Source organism: Lissotriton helveticus, chromosome 9 (genome assembly GCF_964261635.1).
Source record: "Lissotriton helveticus chromosome 9, aLisHel1.1, whole genome shotgun sequence".
NCBI lineage: Eukaryota > Metazoa > Chordata > Amphibia > Caudata > Salamandridae > Lissotriton > Lissotriton helveticus.
The window spans coordinates 732,523,379-732,545,238 of record NC_136070.1 but is presented as its reverse complement, the minus strand read 5'-3'; the positions used below and the strand labels follow the sequence as shown (position 1 = coordinate 732,545,238).

Sequence of the window (21,860 nt, the reverse complement as noted above, 5' to 3'; positions counted from 1 at the left end):
GTGTGGACAGCTTGGAGAGGACGGCGGACACGCGCACTGAGGACCAGGAGCACCTATGGCAGCGCTTAACGGCCCTGGAACAACAGAACATTGAACTCCAAATCAAGCAGGAGGATTTGGAGAATCGGGGTCGACGGAACAACCTCCGCATCCGCGGCGTGCCACTCGGAGAAGAAGGAAAGGACGTAATGGACTATGTGGCGCAGCTCCTCCACGAGGTGCGGGGCGACGAGGATGTCTCACTTCCCACACTGGATCGGGCTCATCGGGTGGCGGCGCCTGCGGGGCGGTCGGGGCTTCTCCCGGACATCATCACGCGGGTGCATTTCTTTGTGGAAAAGGAGGAGATTTGGAAGCGTGCTCGAGACAAGCCGGACCTGCAGTATAAGGGCCACAAGATTCAGCTCTTCCAGGATTTGTCGCCCAACACCGTGAAGCGACGACGCGCTTTCCGCCCAGTGACGGAGAAACTGCGGTCCCTGAACATCTCGTACCAATGGGGCCACCCCTTTGCACTTATCTTTCAATGGGAGGGTAAGCGTAAATCCTTGCGGTCCTACGATGAGGCGGCACGACTCCTCAACATCACGGGCTCTCCCCCGGGGAGCCCCTCCAGACACCCCCCGAGCAAGAGGTCACCGCTTACCCCGGACTGGACCACAGTGCCGAGGAGACAGCGTGCGACGCCTGTTGACGTGCCAACGACGAGCCAAGCCAGGCAGGAGGTCATCGCCCACATTAGAGCGCTGGAGGAGGCGGAGATCGAACGTGCCGACCGCTCACCTGCGGGACGATCCTCCACATCGTGAGATGGACAGCGTACCTATGTCACTCTACTTGAGGTACTGTTCTCTTCTACCCCTCCGGAGGGCGGGGATGGTTGTGGGATGGGAGGGAAGTTGTCCGGACTCCTGAACTCCTTGTGCTGGGCCTAGGAAGGTGGGGGCTCCATTCCTTCTAGTGTTCCCGGTCAGTCATGTCCCACCGTGACTGTCTCCTGGGGAGTGACATCCCGATGGACATTCAAACCCGTGGGTGTAGGATGCCCTACTCTGGGGACAGTGTACTTTGGCCCAGTTGGCCACGTCTTTGCGGCCTAGGCCGTCGGCCCTTAGGACTGCTGAATGTTTGGCTTTCTCATTTTCCTTTCCTTTTTCTCTTTTTTCTATCTTTCCTTCCTTTCTCTGTCTGCTATGGGGGGCTGGGGATGAGGGATGGTGCGGGGAGCGGGGGCGGGCCCGCTGGGTGGGGCTCTGAGCAGATGGGTGCTCTGCTGCGCGAAGCTTTGCGTACTAACCTTAAGGGACCCCCAAGATGGCGAGTGATATAGCCAGACCCCTTAAGATTTTATCACTCAATGTTAAAGGCCTTAATTCACCTAATAAGCGCCAACAGCTCTGGCATTACTTCCTGCAGCATGACCCGGACATCATTTTCATGCAGGAGACCCACCTTCTCCAGGCAGATACAAAGCGCATGGCGCACCCTAGATACCCCCTCCAATTCTGGGCTACAGCAGATACGAAAACGGCTGGGGTGGCAGTTTTGTGCAAAGCTGGCATCAGGCGGGGTTCTGGCAAGCTCTTCCGGGGTGGTGACGGTCGCTTCCTCAAGGTTTCGGTCGAGGTAGGCTCCCGCCGTCTTACGTTGTGCAATGTTTATGCGCCCAACCTGGCACAGGATCTTCCTTCGGGACCTTTTGCAGGCTCATGTCCTTCGGGGTGGATCCTCGATTATCCTGGGGGGCGACCTTAATCTGGTATGGTGCCCTACGATGGACCGGAGTGCGGGCTCCTTTCATGGGGCGGGGGCGATGTCCTCGGCGCTGCGTAAACAGATAGGCGATTTGGGTCTCTTCGATGCGTGGCGCTACTTCTTCCCCGACAAACGGGACTACTCTTTTTATTCTAGTGCTCATCGCTCTTATTCCCGCATCGATCATTTGTTCGTATCGCATGACCTGATTGGTGATATGGTGGATGTGGAAATGTCGGACATATCCATCTCGGACCATGCGCATGTGGAGTTGCACCTCAGAGATCCGCGGAGTGGTCCCCCTAGGGAACGGAAGTGGCGTCTGCCCCCGCACCTCCTCAGAGATACTGCGGCGGTAGACGACATCCGCACGGCCATCACCTCCTACTTTGAATTCAACGATCTGCCGGAAACGCCGTTCCCGGTGGTGTGGGACGCCTTCAAGGCTACAATTCGGGGGCACATCACCTCCCTCGAGATTGCGAGAGCGCGTGAACGACGGGCAGTGGAGGAGGGCCTGGTGGTGGACTTGCGGGGGGCGGAAGCGCGGAACCAAGAGGAATCCACTCTGCGAACGCGGAGGCACCTAGCGAACCTGCGGGGGCAATTGCGCTTGCTGCGTGCGAACCGAGCGGAGACATCCCTCTTGGCACTAAAGCGCACGCATTTTGATGGTGGGGACAAAGTGGGGAAGCTTCTGGCGAGACGACTGAGGGTCAAGGCGGCCAGATCCCACATAGCGAACGTGATGCTACCGGATGGGTCTCGGGCAACGGCGATGGAGGCTAAAATGATGGCGTTCAGGGACTATTACGCCTCCTTATACACGGCGGCTCCGACTGGCGCTACCCCGCCGGAGGAGGTTCTGGAGCACTATGGCGGGACGTGCTTACATCCCGAAGTGGCGGAAGGGCTGGAAGAGCCACTTTCGCTTGCCGAGATGGCTGAGGCCATCAAGGACCTGAACTTGGGGAAGACGCCGGGCCCTGACGGCTTGCCGCTTTCCTTTTACCGCCTGTTCCGGGAACAGCTAGGTCCTTATCTCCTCAGACTCTTTGCTTCCTTCGATGGTGGCCAGGGTCCCTCTCCGGACATGGGAATGGCGGAAGTAGCTCTAGTCCCTAAGCCTGGGAAAGACCCGGCGCTTTGCTCGTCATACCGCCCGATTTTGCTGCTTAACACTGATTTTAAGATTTACACGAAGGTGCTGGCTAAGAGACTTGATCCCCACATGCCGGACCTCGTTGACCCTGACCAGGTGGGCTTCATCCGAGGCCGTCAAGGGGCGGACAATGTGCGGAGACTGGCACATTTGGTAGGGAAGGTGCATCACTGGCACATTCCGGCGTGCCTCCTGTCGTTAGACGCTGAGAAAGCGTTTGACCGCGTGGATTGGGGGTTTCTCCAGGCGGTCCTCCGCAGGATAGGACTCGGCCCAAGGATGATTGCAAGGATCATGGCACCTTACGTGGCGCCGAGGGCGAGGGTCAGGGTGAATGGGAGGTTGACGGAACCGTTCGCCATTGGCAGGGGGACGAGACAGGGCTGCCCCCTATCGCCATTACTGTTCGCCCTGGCGATTGAGCCTCTGGCGGACCTGATCAGGCGGAACCCGGACATTTGCGGCGTTCAGATGGGGGGGCAAACTCATAAAGTGGCGTTATACGCAGACGACCTCATCCTCACTTTAACGGAGCCGCGACAGTCTTTGCCGGCGCTTCATGGGGTGCTCTGCTCCTTCGAAAGTGCCTCTGGTTTGAAAATTAACCACGACAAATCATGGGTGCTTAACCTCACGATCCCTCAGGCCGAGGTTCCTCCCCTGGAAATGCTATGCCCCTACCGGTGGACGGACCAACATATCCGATACCTCGGCCTCTCCCTGACTCCCTCTTTGGACGGCTGGTCGGCGCTCAACTGGGCGGAATGTCGCAAATCCGTTCTCACTGATCTGCAACGGTGGAAGCCTCTTATCCCCTCTTGGCTGGGCAGATTGAACGCGATCAAAATGTCTATCTTGCCTAAGGTACTCTACCTGTTCCAATGCCTTCCTACGCCTATCCCTCTGCCGAAGATTAGAGCCTTTCAACGGGACTGTACTAAATTCATCTGGGGGGGCAAGAGACCCCGCTTCTCTCAGGCACTCCTTATGGCCCCGCAAGATCGTGGAGGACTGGGGTGCCCGAACCTAGTGGACTATTATTGGGCCGCTCACTTGCGGTTTGTGATCGAGTGGGGTATTAGACGGAGTGAGAAGGGGTGGCTGCATCTGGACCGGGCGGTCACGGGTCGCACGGTCTGGAACCTCGCTTGGACCCATAAGGCAGGGCGGTCCCCTAGTGCTTATTTGGCGGTTCCCACGAGAACGGTCCTGGACGTGTGGGACAAGGTGGCGGTGCGAAAAGGCTTGACGACTTTCCCCTCGCCGCACACCCCCATAGAGGATAATCCGTGGTTCCCACCGGCTAACCACACTTCCGCCTTTCGCAGGTGGACACGAGAAGACTGCAAAGTCCTTACGGATCTCTTTGACGGAAGCTCCATTAAGTCCTTTGCCCATTGTCGGGAGGAGTTCCATCTTCCCCCTGAGGCTGAATTACAGTTTCTGCAGTTACGTCACTGGGCCCTATCGGATGCGATGTACCCGGGGGCCACTCGGGCCTTCACCCCGTTTGAGAGGCTGGCCCGCTCCGGTGCGGGCACGAAAGGCCTTATATCAAAAATGTATCAGATCCTACAACATCCTCTTACTCCCCCTGCTCACCCGTATCAGCGGCATTGGCAGGAGACTCTGGGTGCTGATATTGATCATGCGCAGTGGACCCGCCTCTGGAGGGATGTTCCCAGGGTGTATCGCAGTGTGCCGCAACAGGAAAACGCGTACAAAGTGATGACACAGTGGTATTATACGCCCCAACGCCTGCACAGGATGTTTCCCTCTGTACCGCCCGGTTGTTGGAGATGCCGGCATCTGCCCGGTGACTTCATACACATCTGGTGGACCTGCCCTGTAATCGCTACCTTCTGGAAGGAGGTGTTGAGCCACATTCGGGGGGTGCTGGGATTTCCCCTGCCTGATGCTGCTAGCACGATTCTGCTGGGACTCAAACCTGATGACCTGCTGGCCCTGACCCGCAGTGACTGGACCTTAGCGATGCAAATGTTGGGTGCCGCCAGACAACTTATCGCTTTGTACTGGAAGAAGGTGGAGGCCCGCCTATGGCTGTTTGGTTCGGCAGACTGTGGCAAGTAATTACTATGGAATTGCTCTCGGCTAGGCTACAGTCTCGCACGACCCGCTTTGAAAAGGTTTGGCGGCCACTAGTGGCTTATCTTTGCAGGAGCAAATATGCTAGGAATATGCCCCCAGCGCTGCAAGCATTGCAGTTGGTGAAAGATGCGGTGCTCCCCTTTACCCCTCGCAACTTGTGACACCCTCATTGCAGTGACTGTCCCCCCTACCTTCCTCTGCTCTTCCTTTCTTCTCCCTCTAACCTCTGCTTTACTCTTTTGTCGGCCTTCTACTAGGCCTCTGGTTGAAAGTTGGGCCCCGTGGGCCGGTTCTTTGTTTTTGTTTGATATGTTTGTACCTGCCCGCTCCGCTGGAAGATATATAAGGCGGGGTATCACTGGGGAGTGCCGGACAGTGCTTTTTGGCCCCTTTCTTGAACGGCTTCATGGGCTCTTGATGGATTTTGACGTGCAGACCGTCAAATGTGACTGGAGATATCGACTCACGCAGACTTCGCACCATGTGTTCTTTCACGCGGCCGGCCCCATGAGGGTTGTAGGCTTATCGCTGTGTCAATGTGACCCTTTTCTTATGTGTGTCTCGAACTGAGGCTTAATAAACAGATGTTGAAATAAAAAGGTATTAGATGAGATTGCCCCATTACTTCTCGATTTATTTAACGGGATCATAAATACGGGTAAAATACCTGAATCATGGAGAAACACGAATATAGTGGTGTTCCACAAGAAGGGGAAGCCAAAAGCAAATCCGGGTTCATGCAGACCCATATCCCTTATAATCACAGATAATAAAATCTATGCAAAAATTCTTGCAATCCGGATGGGGAGGATCTTTGGGGGCCTGGTCTCTCCCTGGCAGCATGGCTTCATCCCTGGCCATGGTACTACGGACCATATAAGACGTGCAATTACTTTCTTCGATATCCATGCTGCGGGTTAGAGGGGGTTGCAATGATCCTCCTTGACGCGGAAAAAGCATTTGACCGTGTCAGGTGGTATTATCTGTGGGGAGTGATGGAGGGAAGAGGGTTTGGACCAAGAATTAGGAAGACTATCCAAGCGATGTATTCAGATCCAGTCGCTAAGATCCAAATGATGGGTGACAGCTCAGATAAGATCTATATAACGAGAGGGACACGTCAGGGGTGCCCCTGCTCACCCATTTTGTTTGCGCTCTATATAGACCCCTTGATACAGCGGATAATGGATAATATAATAATAAAACCTGTAATTACAAAGGGCTTTGAAACTAAAATCTTGGCTTATGCCGATGACTTGGCGGTTATCACTGTAGAACCGGATGCTGCCCTTCAGGCCTTGGTTGATATCACCAAGGTATTTGGGAGACATTCAGGTTACCGTTTAAATGAAGGAAAGATCAAGGTACTCTGCTCCCAGAACATAGTAAAATAGGATCTGAGATTCGTTGATTCGGCAGTATACTTAGGAGTAACGATCAATGCTCTACCTGATCATATCATCAGAGACAACTTTACCCAAATACTGAAATCCATGGAAACATATCTGAAAAGAATGGACACACTACATCTGTCAATAGTAGGGCGTGCTAACATCCTCAAAATGACTATGTTTCCAAAGATCTTATATATGTTCCGAGCTATCCCCTTCTTAATTGATGAAAAACGTATTAAATCAATAGAAGCCTTTTTCATGAATTTTCTTTGGCAGCACGGAAGGTCAGAATATCCTTAAAATTTATGTCATTGCCACAGGAAAGGGGCGGACTAGGGATACCCAATATAAGGTATTATCACTGGTCTTGCTTACTCAAATTGCAACCTTATTCGACCCTGCGGTGAATGAACCAAATAGCTCCTACAGAAATGATAACTCCCCTTCTGAACCGATTTGGCTGCCTGTACTTGGTCCTTGAGGAGCGCGGCGGACTTGCTGCTTCAGCGGAGCTGACCTTTGCCACCACTCTTTCCACGACTCGCCGGACCGCGCGTCGTTTGTTTTGGGAGGCTGCAGTGAGGCATCTAGGAGGAGCGCGGGGAAAGGCGAGTGAACCAGCGGGGCTGCGAGCACAGGCAGGGACTCCAGTGTCCAGGAGCCCCTGCGCGCCCAACCAGCAACACCTGGGCTGCTCTCCCCGCTGGCCACGCCCCCCGCCGACGGAGTCAAAAGCGGGCTGCACCTTTGAGCCTGTGGGACCCTTCTGAACCGATTTGGCTGCCTGTACTTGGTCCTTGAGGAGCGCGGCGGACTTGCTGCTTCAGCGGAGCTGACCTTGGCCACCACTCTTTCCACGACTCGCCGGACCCGCTTCGCGGGTCCCGCAGCGTGTCGTTTGTTTTGGGAGGCTGCAGTGAGGCATCTAGGAGGAGCGCGGGGAAAGGCGAGTGAACCTGCGGGGCTGCGAGCACAGGCAGGGACTCCAGTGTCCAGGAGCCCCTGCGCGCCCAACCAGCAACACCTGGGCTGCTCTCCCCGCTGGCCACGCCCCCCGCCGACGGAGTCAAAAGCGGGCTGCACCTTTGAGCCTGTGGGACCCTTCTGAACCGATTTGGCTGCCTGTACTTGGTCCTTGAGGAGCGCGGCGGACTTGCTGCTTCAGCGGAGCTGACCTTTGCCACCACTCTTTCCACGACTCGCCGGACCCGCTTCGCGGGTCCCGCAGCGCGTCGTTTGTTTTGGGAGGCTGCAGTGAGGCATCTAGGAGGAGCGCGGGGAAAGGCGAGTGAACCAGCGGGGCTGCGAGCACAGGCAGGGACTCCAGTGTCCAGGAGCCCCTGCGCGCCCAACCAGCAACACCTGGGCTGCTCTCCCCGCTGGCCACGCCCCCCGCCAACGGAGTCAAAAGCGGGCTGCACCTTTGAGCCTGTGGGACCCTTCTGAACCGATTTGGCTGCCTGTACTTGGTCCTTGAGGAGCGCGGCGGACTTGCTGCTTCAGCGGAGCTGACCTTTGCCACCACTCTATCCACGACTCGCCGGACCCGCTTCGCGTCGTTTGTTTTGGGAGGCTGCAGTGAGGCATCTAGGAGGAGCGCGGGGAAAGGCGAGTGAACCAGCGGGGCTGCGAGCACAGGCAGGGACTCCAGTGTCCAGGAGCCCCTGCGCACCCAACCAGCAACACCTGGGCTGCTCTCCCCGCTGGCCACGCCCCCCCGCCTATCAGTCAATGAACATACAGCTATAGAGTCATAAGGAGTGTAGTACCTCCGCCTCGCGGGAGCGAGCGGGAGCGACCGGGAGAAGCCCGGGACAAGGGCGGGACCGTCTGCGGCCGTCCGCGGTCGGACAAGGTTGGGTTGGGCCTAGAGCCCTGGTTAAAAATACTTTTTGTTTTATACCAACTTGTCTTGTGTGGTATTTAGCCTTATTGTATTTAACAGAGAGGGGCTGTATTGGTATTTTTAGGTGGCATAGTGAATGTTTTAATATTTATATTATATTGTATTTTATATATCATCCCACTCAGCCAGTAAACATGGCATTAAGATCTGGGAAACAATGTCTAGTTCATATACAAACTTCCAAGGGTGTTGTTTCTGGTCCACTCGATGCTTTTATCACCAGAGCGACAGGAATCCTAGAAAAGGAAATAGAAATGGTAGAACATAGACTGTCCCTGGATCTAGTTACCGGGAAGCGTTCTTCAATCGGCGCCCTGGCCCATGTTAAAAGCCCTGTAACAAATGCAGCTTTTAATTGCATCTCTACTACAGAGACAGAGGCGATAGTCCATGTAGATGGTGATGGAGATATCATATCCCCACCCTATGATAATAGAGAACTGAACCCACATACTAATCAGATAAGCTATGAGGATGATAGCCAGCAAATTGAGGATGATGAATGCAGCCCGTCTGATGCATCACAGTCTTATGTTTCCACTCCCCCCAGCATGTCAAACCTGCCACAAGATAGTATAAACCGGACATCCCGGAAAAGAAAACATGTTTCAAGTCCACAGGGGGAAAAGGTCCAAAAACAACCCAAAATTGATCTTACCAACAGGGTGAGTTTATCTCTTTCCCAGCCCCACCAAAGTCTCCCAATGGTGTATTGCCCTTCATTAGCCCCCTCTGGTTCATCAAATCCTTGCCCAACCTGTCTTAGCAGTGACGATATTCTGTTGGCTAAGATGGAAGCAATGTTAAAAACTATATTGCTCCCGGTCTTAGAGAGAACAAGGTTGATGACCGCTAAAATAGATGTTTTGGAATTAGCTGTCAATACCAACATGGGTCTTTTGCAAAAATTAACAAAACCCGCTACTGGGATGGGGGCTTGTAATTCAACTAGGGGCACAAATCAACAAGCGGGAAAATCTACAGCGATCCCTGCAGGGACTCCAGCTGTTAATAATAAGAATCCCCTATTAGGGGTTAAACCTGCTGCCACTTTGACCACTGTCAGTAGAGCTCCCGCAAAGGATATTCTGAGGGATAAACGCCCTTTAACTGGTAATAACGCCCCAGTGAAACATCCCTTGCCGAATGGCATGTCAAATCAAGCAAACAATACCCCAGTGCAATTATCAACAATGGGTAAAGATCAAAATAATTCCCAACCGCCTAGGTCTCAGAAGATTGAAAACCGAAAAATACGACCAACACCCAGAGTTAACTTACCACCAGAAGCATCCCAATACACCATCGTTTTAACCGGGGTGGCCCCTTTAAAAGATGGTACTAAAGAGACACATGGGGACTTGCGGAATAAGGTTATATTTTGGTTAAATAAACACCGTCCACTCCCTCCCTCATCCCCCACCGAAATCCTCTATGTAAGGAGAGTTGATTGGGTGGGTAAGGGTTTAAAAGATCTAGAAGGGGATTGTATTTTGATTTCTTTTAAAGACCCTTGGGTGGTGGACAGAATTCGAAGGAAAGCTAGATTTGCCCGTCTTGGTGATGTTCAGACCGTGGACCTTGGCTACTTTTATCCCCACACCCACATTAACTATCCAATGGGCCCCAACCAGTGGAAAACGAGGGGGGGGGAGGTCTCGAGAGCCAATAACACCCTACCCCCAACAGTACCCCCCGCTCTTTAACCATTTTGAGGTGCTGTCAGACTTAGAGTGGATTGATTGACTGTGTGCTCCCAGCTTGTCATCTAACCTGTTTATTGAGATTGGGGAAGTAGTGCAATATCCACCTAACCATGTTTTGGAATTAAATACGGATTACCAGCTTATGTCCAATAAGAAAGTTAGAATACCGGCTGCGTCAGTTGGGGAAAAGGCGCAGATTGTTAAAACAGCAGAAAAGCGAGTCAGTATTGGGCCAACAAGTGTTAGTTTACCTAATACTCATTCCCCTGCTAATGTCAGTAACAACCCTGTAGAAACAGATACATTGATATCTAACTTTGTGTCCTGGAATGTAGCCGGAGTAAAGACCCGTTTGGACTCCGAGGATTGGTTAGAGTTCATTGATAGATACGAGGTTGTGTTACTTCAAGAATCCTGGGCTACAGTACCCATACACAAAGCCGGGTTCATAAAATTTTTTTAAGCCCGCAATAAAGAGCAATAAAGGGCGTCCATCAGGGGGACTGATAACGTGGGTAAAACAGGCTTGGGGCTACTCAGTCTCTGAATTGTATGTGGAAAATCCCGACATTTTGGCAATTAGGTTACGCAAGGCAGGGGGCCAGGAGATGCTTATTATTAATATTTATTCTCGTGGCCTTCCTGGTGGGCGATGTCCCCAGTTGATAGGTGTCCTAGACCACCTTTTAACTGGCTGGAATAAAGGAACATCTATCATATTAGCAGGTGATATAAATTGCACTATCGAGCCACTCTATCTGCCTGAGGATAACTGGGGGTTTACAGAGGACGCAACGTGGAAAATCCCGGAGTTAATGAATCAAACACCTGTCAAAGCAACGGAGGCCGCCCTGAGCTGGACTGCTTTTTGTCTTACCTGGGGACTAAGGGCCGCAAATGGTCGTACTAAATCAGACATTGGCGCCAACTTCACATTTGATAACGGTGTGAGAAAAAGCCGCATTGACTATATTTTTTTAAAAATGGAACTTTGGAGCCTAATTGTTGATATGGAAATTGTTATGCGTCCGGAAAGCGATCACAATCCCCTGTCCATGAAACTTAAAATGTATGATCTGATAAGATTGGCGGAACCAGATCCCATGGGGCAAGGGGTTTTAACTCTATCAAATGACCGGAGGAGACTTAAATGGTCCACTATATCAAGTGATGCAACTATACAGGCTAGTATAGAAAATGTGGTGAAGCTTGCACTAAATAATATGAGGACTGATGTTGTTGGGAGGGGTCAGACTGAATTAGATAAGATTATGGGCATGCATGATAAATGTTTTATCGAGCTTAAACAACTTCTCTCGAAACCCTGTAAGAAAGGTACCGGGCATTTGCAAGCCCCAAGAGCAAAATGGTATAACAGAGAGTGTAGGGAGGCCCATAGCTCCTTAATTGAGAAAGTGAAATCCAGAAATATGAGCGAAGTAAAGGTGGCTAGGCAATGGTACAAAAGAGTACAATGGGAAGCTAAGAGGGCATGGGAAGATGACTATTGGGCAGACCTTTTGGATGCCAGCAAGTCTAATAATCAGACTAAATTCTGGGACATTGTTAAATGTGGCAAGGAGGGTGATTTTCGCACCCCATCCAATCATGTATCCCCTGAAGCCTGGATAAACTATTATTCTTCCCAATTTTGTACAGAGGCTGCTGATCCTCCGTCCACACCAAATCTGTTACACGCAATGCCCCCCTGTGATGTGATTATGACCTTCACTGAAACAGAAACGGAGATAGCTTTAGGCTTGACAAAGCGGGGGAAAGCCCCTGGGTTGGATCAAATCCCAGCTGATCTGTTTAAGGCCAATACTGCCATTTGGGTACCTTATCTAACAAATATAGCTAACGCTATAGCGAGAGGAGCTTGTATCCCCAAAACATGGAAGGGGGCCGAGATTCTCCCTATACACAAAAAGGGAGATAGATCAAACCCAGGCAACTATCGCCCGATTAGCTTAATTGATTGTTTTCAAAAAGTCTTCGCTCGCATGATCTTGGCGAGAGTGCAGGGGTGGATGGATCTTGAAAATATACTGTCCCCAATGCAGGCGGGCTTTAGATCTGGTACAAGTACCATTGACCAGGTGCTACGTTTCTGTATGATTTTTTGGAAGGTTGTTACACTTGGCGGTGGCACTATTTTTGCTGCCTTCATAGATTTGAAGTCAGCCTTCGATCTGGTACCGAGGGGAAAATTATGGCAGGTTCTGAGGGATCTGGGTATGCCGGGTGAATTAGTCGAGATGATCATTAGACTACATGATGAGAACTACGCCAGGGTAAGGTGGGGAGCACAAGGTCAATTCACGGACTCGTTCCCAGTAACACGAGGAGTTCGCCAGGGGTGCGTTCTCGCTCCCACCCTTTTTTTACTCTTTATTGACCAAATAGTTAAATTTTTCATGTCCATACATACTGATGCTCCATCCTTGGCGGGTACTAAATTTCCTATGTTGATCTTTGCCGACGACACCCTACTCCTATCAAAGACCCGGGGAGGCCTACAGCGGGCCTTAAACCATTTTGAGGAGTTTTGTAAAAAAAATGACCTCCAGATAAACGTGGGAAAAACCAAGTTTATGGTTTTATCCAGGAATAATCTAATACGCAGCAGCGTACAATTAAATGGGGTCAACTTGGAACAAGTTGAAACCATGACGTATCTGGGGGTCACTCTGGACCGTCGTCTGTCCTGGAAAGAACAAATAGCGACCCAGCAGTTAAAACTCGCCCAACTGACTGGATGTCTTCTGCGCGAGCAGAAGAAATCCATCACAAAACGGGTTATCCCCGCCCTAGGAATATATGATACCAAAATAAATGCAGCCACACTTTATGGGGCAGAGCTATGGGGGTTTATGGATCTTTCGAGTCTATATAGAACCCAGTGTAGATTTCTTCGTAACCTGGTAGGGTTACCACAATCGACTCCATTGATCCCTCTCTGTCATGATATGGGTTGTCCTCCAATTATGGATATGGCAAGATATAGAGTAGTGTCTACTTGGAGGCGCTTATGGACCTCTGAGGATCTTGTACTATTTGCAAAAGAGTTAGCAGAAGTGAAGGCCATGTGGGGTTCTGAGTGGATCCCATGGCTCCGCTCGGTGAAAAAGAGTCTGTGTGACATGGGCTTAATTCATCTGTGGGTGTCTCCCGATACTAATACTTTTCCCTCGAAAAAGGAATTTAAGGATCTATTTTGGGCCTCAACCCGCCTTTCCCTGGTACATGCCTCTAGTTCTGAGGGTCTAACGGGGCGTTTCCTAAGCTTTAAGCTGGATCCTGCCCGCGAGACCTATTGGGATTCCATTACCAGGTCATTGGATAAAAAACTTTATCATCAATTTCGGGTGGGCTCACTACCCTTGAATTCCTTTACCTCATCTTGGGGTAAAACCTCCTCAAGCGCTTGTAGCTGTTGCCCTGACCATAAAGAAACCGAGGGCCATTTCTTGTTTGCCTGTCCTCAATATATAGAACCCCGCTCCAAGTGGTTAAAACCCCTTTTTAAACAATTACCCTATAGAAAAGCCTCGGACGCAATAAGGGCCCTAAAAACAAATACCTCTGAAATCATCGTGATATGCTTGGCCAAATTTTTAGGCTGGGCCTGGGCAATTAGAGTCAGAAGGAACCAAACTTTTTCTTAATTATATTCTGTAATGATTTTCTTTTTATTATTGTATTTCTGGAACCAGGCTTATTTAATGTCTTGTGGAATCCACTAATGTTTAATAACTTTTTAGTTGTGGTTTTAGCCTTAGTGTAAGTTTGATAACATGCTTAAATTTGGTTTTATATAACTGTCTGTATGTTGTGGTGGCTTTTGATTTGTTCACGAATGTTTCTATTCTGTCTTTTATGATTTTATTATCGAAATAAAGACATTAAAAACCTGAAAACCTGAACTCCCCTTCAATATATGAATTAATATTAGGTAGAGAGGCAATTGGTGTTTTACTGAGAAAAACAGAGCGACGCTATCACACGAAAATGAGATATAAGACAATGGAAGGTATCTGGGGGGTCTGGGCGTTAGTGCAGAAATGTTTGAGAATTCCAAGATATAACCACCATACTCCCTTGTGGAACTCGGGGTTGTTCCCTAATCTATCTAGTGATGGTATGTGGAAACACGGGGAGCGACAGGGTATATTGACAGTGGGGGACATGATGGTCCGGGAAGAGATCAGATCCTTGGATGATCTCCAACAGAGATATCCCCTGCTTGGTAATCAAGATTTTAAGTACGCCCAAGTTACGCATACAATCAAATCTAAGAGGCCACGTATCATTCTAGGTAAAAGGTGTAGTATACTGGACTATCTGATAGGTGGAGGGCGGAGAGTTAAAGGTATATATAGAATATTAATGGAGGGAATTCAGGATGATATGGAGAAAACTGAGACCTCATGGGCCACAAAATTAGAAAACCCCGATGTTGGTTTGGATAGAGCACTACTTCTGGATAAAAGATTCTTACGCTCCTCTAACCTTAAAGCGCAACATTTTAAAACGCTTTTTAATTTATATTATACACCCTCCAAGCTATTCGATTGGGGGAGGATAACAGATGTCCCAGATGCTTAGAGGGCCCAGGGGACCTTATACACGTTTTATCAGTGCGATAAACTCCGAATGATTAAAAAAGAGATCAAGGCATTCTGGGAGGGGCTGCTAGGCATTAAGATAAGCCTATCCCCAACATTGATGATCCTAGGTTGCAAAAGTAAGCTGGCTACAAAGGCTGAGACTTAGGCCCTGGTTTTTATTTCAGTAGCAGTACTTCGCATTCTTATCTCAGCCGCCTGGAAAGAAACGGTGGCACCATCGTTCCAGATGAGGCTGACGAGACTCTTAGGCATGCACAATATAGAGGCTGCCCTATATGAGCTAAAGGGCAGAAGAACACGGGAGATGGGTTTAAAGGTATGGGCACCTGCGGATTTATGGAGGGCCAATAGGTTGTAGCAGTAATTAACAATAAGGTGCGAAACTGTATAAAGATGTATATAATGTCTGTTTCTTATACTCATCTTCTGATTACTGTATAATTTTTTTATATATAATTGTATGATTGTACATATGGGTTCTCTCTCTGTTTTAAGGGCTCAATTGATCTTAATTGATTTTAAGGATCTTATCTCTTTTAATGTCGGATGAAATTTGCCTTTTTGTATAATGAATTTAATGCTTTTATACTGTGTCAATCAATCTTCAATAAAAATTAATAAAAAAACAAAACAAAAAAAAAGACCCAAACAAAAGAAAACAAAAAGACACTGGCTTAGCGAAGGTTTTACTCCATTAGTACTACTTAAAATCTCAAATACAGCAATAGGCTATAGAAAGGTGACCCATCAACCTTCACAAAAGGACTTCTACTATGCAGCAACAGATTAGTAACTCTGCTCGATGCCACTCCACTGTGCGCCACTTTACGCGAATCCACTCTGTCACTCCAATACATGACACTATCTGCCACTCCATTCTACAACACTCTATTCCTCTCTTCGCAATTCGACACTGCAACACTCCACACCACTAGCTAGTGCACAACATGGCTAAAACACATTGGCAAAGCCAATAGCTCTTCTATAGGCAAATATCATTGAAATGTCACATCACACACTTTTGTGTCCAACTGCCTTTTCTTTAAAAAAATGTACAAGTCAATGCCATAAACGCCTTGTACAAACGTGTTTAGTGAATTGTTTTTATAACTTCTAACATTAATGGAGTCTGGTGGACAATCAACATAGGAGGAATAGAACAATTACTTTTTTATCTGACTAATTGAATTTTTCACAATTGTGCAAGCAACCAAATAAATAAAATTGCTATAAATTAATCAGAATGAATGCGACTTGTGTTCAATTAACATTCAATTTGAATTCTGTTAGTCTTACTTAACTCTTGACAGTCATTGTCATTGGTCTTCAGATATTGCTCTCAAATATACCACTAGTCTTCAATTAGAGGTCACAATAAATGAGACTAGCTTTAATTTTGCTCTTGAAATAGCACAATAGTGTTCAATTAACATTCTCTTTAAATTATGCTAGTCTTACTTGAGTCTTCACAATCATTGCCGTTAGTATTCAGATATTGCTCACAAAGAATACCACTAGTCTTCAAACAGAGGTCACTATCAATGAGACTACCCTTCATTTTGCTCTTGAAAAGGCACAAGAGCTGCAAATAAACCCTATCAGAATACTACTAAGCTTCAAATACTATTTTCCTGGAATACTACTAGTCTTCTTTTAGCAGTCAATTGAAGTGTTCGTCATGTATTTGAAGGGAAGTTGAGTAGAACTAGTATTCCTCATTTGCATATTTTGGCTTGTGGGCATACTACTTAGTATTCATGAATACTAAATGAATACTACAATTTAATAGTAAATGAATACCACTGTAAACACTGAAATCACACTAAATGAAGAGCTTCCATTTTGGTGAGGGGGAGAATTGTAGGAAAATAGCATGGCAAACCAAGAAAGACCAGGTGAAGTATCTAATTCAAGAAATAAAATGCAAGAATACCAGGAAGGTGTTAAATAGAAAAGAGGTTGAGGGTTTTTTTTTATAGTTACTTCACGAACCTGTATAAGGAGGACTTGATGACTTTAGAAGAAGAGAGGGATAATTGGTTCAATCAGGGTTCAGTTGACTCTCTGGAGGAGAAAAAAAACTTGATTTTAACTGCTCAAATCCAGATGGGGAAGTGGAGCAGGCACCGAAGAAGAGCAAACGGGGGAAAGACCCCGGTCCAGATAGTCTGCCACTGGAAGTGTACAGTGTATTAGCGGGTACATTGAATCCGATTCTATCCAAACTGTTCAACGAGATCTTCATGGAGGGGCACCTCAACCAGAGTCATGGTCAGAAGCCACAATCTATTAAATCCTGAAACCTGGGAAGAGTGAAAATAGTTGCGATTCATACAGGCAGGTGTCACTTCTGACTAGTGATTATAAGATTTTCTCTAAAATCTTGGAGGAGAGACTCAATCGGGTCATGGGGGACCTCGTTCACGAAGACCAGAAGGGTTTTATACTAAACATATTTACTCACAACGGCCAGTAACCTCAGAAGACACTCTCTTTTATAATGAAAATTGTATTAAAGTCTGCTTTCTACACTAGTCACTTTCAACTGAACATTTGCCTCGAATTGCATAGAGGTTTGTGTCAAGAGATTAGGATGAGATCAAATGTCCAATTTACAGAGACACTAAGATGCAGTTAATAGTACTTCAGATGGCTCATCTTTCTTTTTGAGGCAGCAGTGTGAAACAGGCAAACAGTATGATCTGATCTGCATGAGTTTAGTTTTACCCTGCTGTTTTCTTTCTTGTGGTCGTTTAGTTAGGCAAGCCCTTAATAGAAGGAACATGTAAGTAAGTAATTACATTTTGTTAGCTATGTACTTAATATATTAATGTAATCGTCTTCAAATTCATTTATGCGGCGACAAAGCATTGCGTTTTGGAATTAAATGGCGCAGTAATTTTAACGTGATCACAGTTAAATTGCCCATTTTGCGAATACATTATTAACCTAATAAGTGACCAAACCAGATTCTCTGATTTGCATGAAGCCAAATCAATACCACCACACTCAACCATATGGAGGTTATTGTACCAAGACACTATTTGTTCATTCTCATGTCCCATCCTATAGCGATGCGTATGTGGTGAATGTACAAAAGACACAAAATAATTAAAGCTGTGGATACAAGCATTGCTGCAAAAGCGGGGGACTTTTAAAAGTCGCAAAAAGTCCTGTGCTATACGTTACCAAGTGCAGATTTCAATTAATTGATCCTTTTCTGCATGAGAGTAAACAGAACATTTCATTAAAGAAGCAGATGAGAACATTATACAAAATATAGCACCAAAGAAAGTAAAATAAGGATCCATGCAGACTTAAAGCACAGCAGATGACATTATCCCCAAAGGTATAGTATGAAATTATAAACTCCTTTTTATACAGCTTGCATTAACAATTTGATGCATTAAAGTATATAGTTTGAAAGCGCATCACCTGCAAAAATGAAGGTCCTCATCAATCCACATTGAGTTTCTGCCACAGAAAATATACTTGGTTACTGAATCATAATACATTTACAATCTAATTAAACATATGTTTCTTACTTAATGTACAATAACGTACTTTCTTTTGTTATAGTTCTTCATATATCTCCTTCTGCAGAGCAGTTTACATTGGATTCTGACAACAGTACAGCATTACCAGATTATACCCTACCAGTAGATGACACAGATGAAGATCCAATTGACACTGTTTGGGATATGCTTTGTAGCAGCTTAAAAGGTGAAATCGATGCTCAGCTTAAAGATGATTCCATTAATGACTCGGATTCTGGTTTTGAACAACTTATGGATCAAGTTGGATATACCATTCAAAATGATTAGGAAAAAATTCAAATTTGTTCTGTTCAATCTAATACCACAGATGAATCATAACTTATTTTTGAGGGCTCCAACAAATGCTTAGAGTGGTCATACTATTGCTTTGTTGCTTTATTATTTGTTTTCGCTTGAGTGATGAGGCAGCTGGCTGTATGTTGAATCTCATCTATTTGTTCTTGCTACGTGATAATAGAATGTTCAAAACTATGTATCACCTTCACAAATATGTCAAAAAAAGTGTTAAGGCGCCAAATACTACTTACTATTGTGCCACTTGCTATACACATGTTGATAAAAACATTCAGACCTGTCCTAACCAACATTGTTTGAATGATTTGATTCAAAGTGACTCAGTGTCTTATTTCATTCAGCATAGCCTAATTGCACAGTTACAGACTATGTTTAGGCGAAAACATGTTACTGAAAAGGTAAGGAAACATTGATTTGATCACTATATGGAGAATGAGAAACAAACAATGAAAGATGTATATGATGGGGAAATGTATTTGGATTTATTCAAGAGTGGATTCCTGAAGAACCCTAACAGCCTTTCATTTGCAATGAACACAGATGGTGTTCCTGTATTTAAAAGTTCCGAAATATCAATGTAGCCAGTGTACTTAATGGTAAACGAGCTGCCTGCATCTCAAAGAAATCTGTGTGAAAATATATTACTGTATGGTATTTGGGTTTCCGCAAAAAAGCCAATAATGTGGTCTTTCTTAAAAACATTATATAACAAACTTGCACAGCTGGAAAGTGGAGTGTCATTCAAAGATCATAACATTTGTAGTTTTACTTGCCACGCTACACTTCTGACAATCACATGGGAAGTTTGGGTGCTGGCATTGTCTACAAGAGGGTGAAGTGACTGTTTCAGGAAAAGGGCACTGTAGAGTATTTCCTTACAATGCTGAAAAACCAAAAGGCCCACCAAGGACACACGATACTACTAAATCGGATATAAACAGTGCAATAGCTAATATCGAGAGTGGACTTTCTGATTACAGTGTAAGAGGGATCAAAGGTTCCATGTGGTTCTTGTTTTTGAAACATTTTTGTGTAACCAGAGGATTTGTGATTGACTACATGCATGGTGTCTGTAGTGGCATTATGAAGTTGTTGATGACCATCTGGTTAGCTAAAGAATATAGGCATCATTCATAATCTTTTCATGACAAAGTCAAAGTGGTTAATGTCTATTTGAAACAGATAAAATCCACACTGGACGTTAGTAGAGTTCCAAGGTCTGTTGATGAACTATCTTATTGGAAGGCCTCAAGAGCTTCCATACTTTCTTTTATTTTATGGAATTCCAGTGTTAAAACATGTTTTAGATCGATCACGCTATTTACACTTTTGTGTACTTATGAAAGCAATTCATAAACTATTAAATTATGCCATCAGCCGGGAAGATTTAAATATAGCAGAACAGTGTTTACTTGTGTTTGTGCAACTGTTTAATGATGTATACAAAAACAGATTTTTGACAATGAATGTTCATCAATTGGTCCATTTAGTAGACAGTGTAAGAGCAGCAGGGCCTATGTTTACTGCTAATTGTTTTGTTTTTGAAGATCTTAATGGTTTCCTTTTACAAAATGTGCATGGTACAGTAGGCATAGAAACACACATTCTAGATGCAGTAAATATGATACAAGTAATACCTGTGTTAATGGAAAATCATTTGCCTCCTGATAGTGCTGAGGCTGAATTTTACCAAAGTATGATGTGTTCATATAACAGAAAGAGAGAGCGATACTTAACAATAGAAAAATGCATTTACAGCGTTGGTTACAGCTTAACAGAGAATGAATATATAGCAGTAACTCAGATAACTCATATTTTAGGCTCAGATGTAGTAGCTTATAACAAAGTATTTTTAGAACAAAGCAATCTTCTTGTTTACAGCTCAAATTACACTCATATTCAGAGGAGAGACCAAAGTGTTATAAAATATCAAACAGAGCCTGGAGTGTTTGCCTATGGCAGAGTCACTAGATTAATTCAGTGTAAGCAGGCAGACATGTCTGTTAACCTAGCACTCATGGTTCCACTTAAGTGTGACTCCTATGACATCAGGGAACCAGTTCATCTGGTAGTGGTAGATAACAACATCACAGCTATCAGGATACCAATGATAAAATGTGTCTGTTTTTACATTCAGGTAGAAAATGAATCATTTGTAAGTGAAATACCAAATCGATTTGAAATAGATTAAGGCAAATCATGATAGAAAGTTCTCCTACATGCATGTCTCTTTTTATACCACATTTAATATGAAATAATCTTGATATGCATTTTTAACCAGTGCTCCAAGGACACCTAGGGGTCCGCAACACCTACGCAGGGGTCCTAGACTGCTCATAATAAATTGTAATGTTGGCCAAATAATAAAGTGTATATCAATATAGAAGCAAAATGTACAACTGAACAATCAAAAATGTTTTATAAATGTGCAGCTAATAATTCATTTGGTATCCTCACATTGATTTGTGGGAGCAGTGCAAGTACATCAAATACAATACAGTATGGCCAATGGGTGGTCTCAAATGAGTTTAGAAAAGCTTCAACCTTCCCATTAAAAGTAAAAAAAGAAAATTGCATTTGCTTGTGAATTAAATGAAATATTTCATAGTTTGTGTATTTGTTTGATGGATGCTTGTTTCCGTAACTTTGTGTATTGTTTTGCGGTGCAAATCATCAAATATCAGATGGCTAGATAAAGATTCTGCTGGATAATGTGCAGCATTTATTTTTGTTACGTTATTTAGTCTATCCTGCCACATATTTTCATACGTCATTGTCCCTTAACTTCAGTGACCATGCATACAATGGCCAATGTTCATCTTTATTAATGCTAGGCATTGATCATTTCACAGTGGATGCTTATTTTACCTGTGTTGCACAAAAAGAAAGGGACTAAAATAAAAAAAAATGTGTTAAAAAATGTCCTATGACTTATGCACAGTTTTCTAAAGCACATTGTATGCTCAGTTGTGTAAAGTAGAAAACTTATATATCGTTTTGCGTTTATCTGCAATTAATCATGCAATCATTCAAAAGTTTGCATTTTTCTAGAAAACTAAAACAAAAGTGGTGGCCATGCTCTTTAAATAGACAAGCAATTCCTGTTAAAATCACCAGAAGCAAAAACATCTAATTGAAAACACAATAGTACCTTTGAAGTAATCAGATACTTATTTTCAAATCATCTCAAAGTCATCAGGAACAATCTCATCTTGTAAAGTTATCGGATAGTCATTTTCAAGTCATCCTTAAATCATCAGGAATAATGACACCTTCTGAAGTCATTGATACTCATTTTCAAGTCATCTTTAAATCATCATGAATGACCCCTACTAAAGTAATTGGA

General features: G+C 45.7%; 1 pseudogene; it reads left to right on the top strand.

Annotated features, from left to right (window-relative positions):
• The first annotated feature begins 1,813 nt into the window (after positions 1-1,813).
• Positions 1,814-20,705, top strand: LOC144783268 (uncharacterized; annotated as a pseudogene).
• Positions 20,706-21,860: the final 1,155 nt, after the last annotated feature.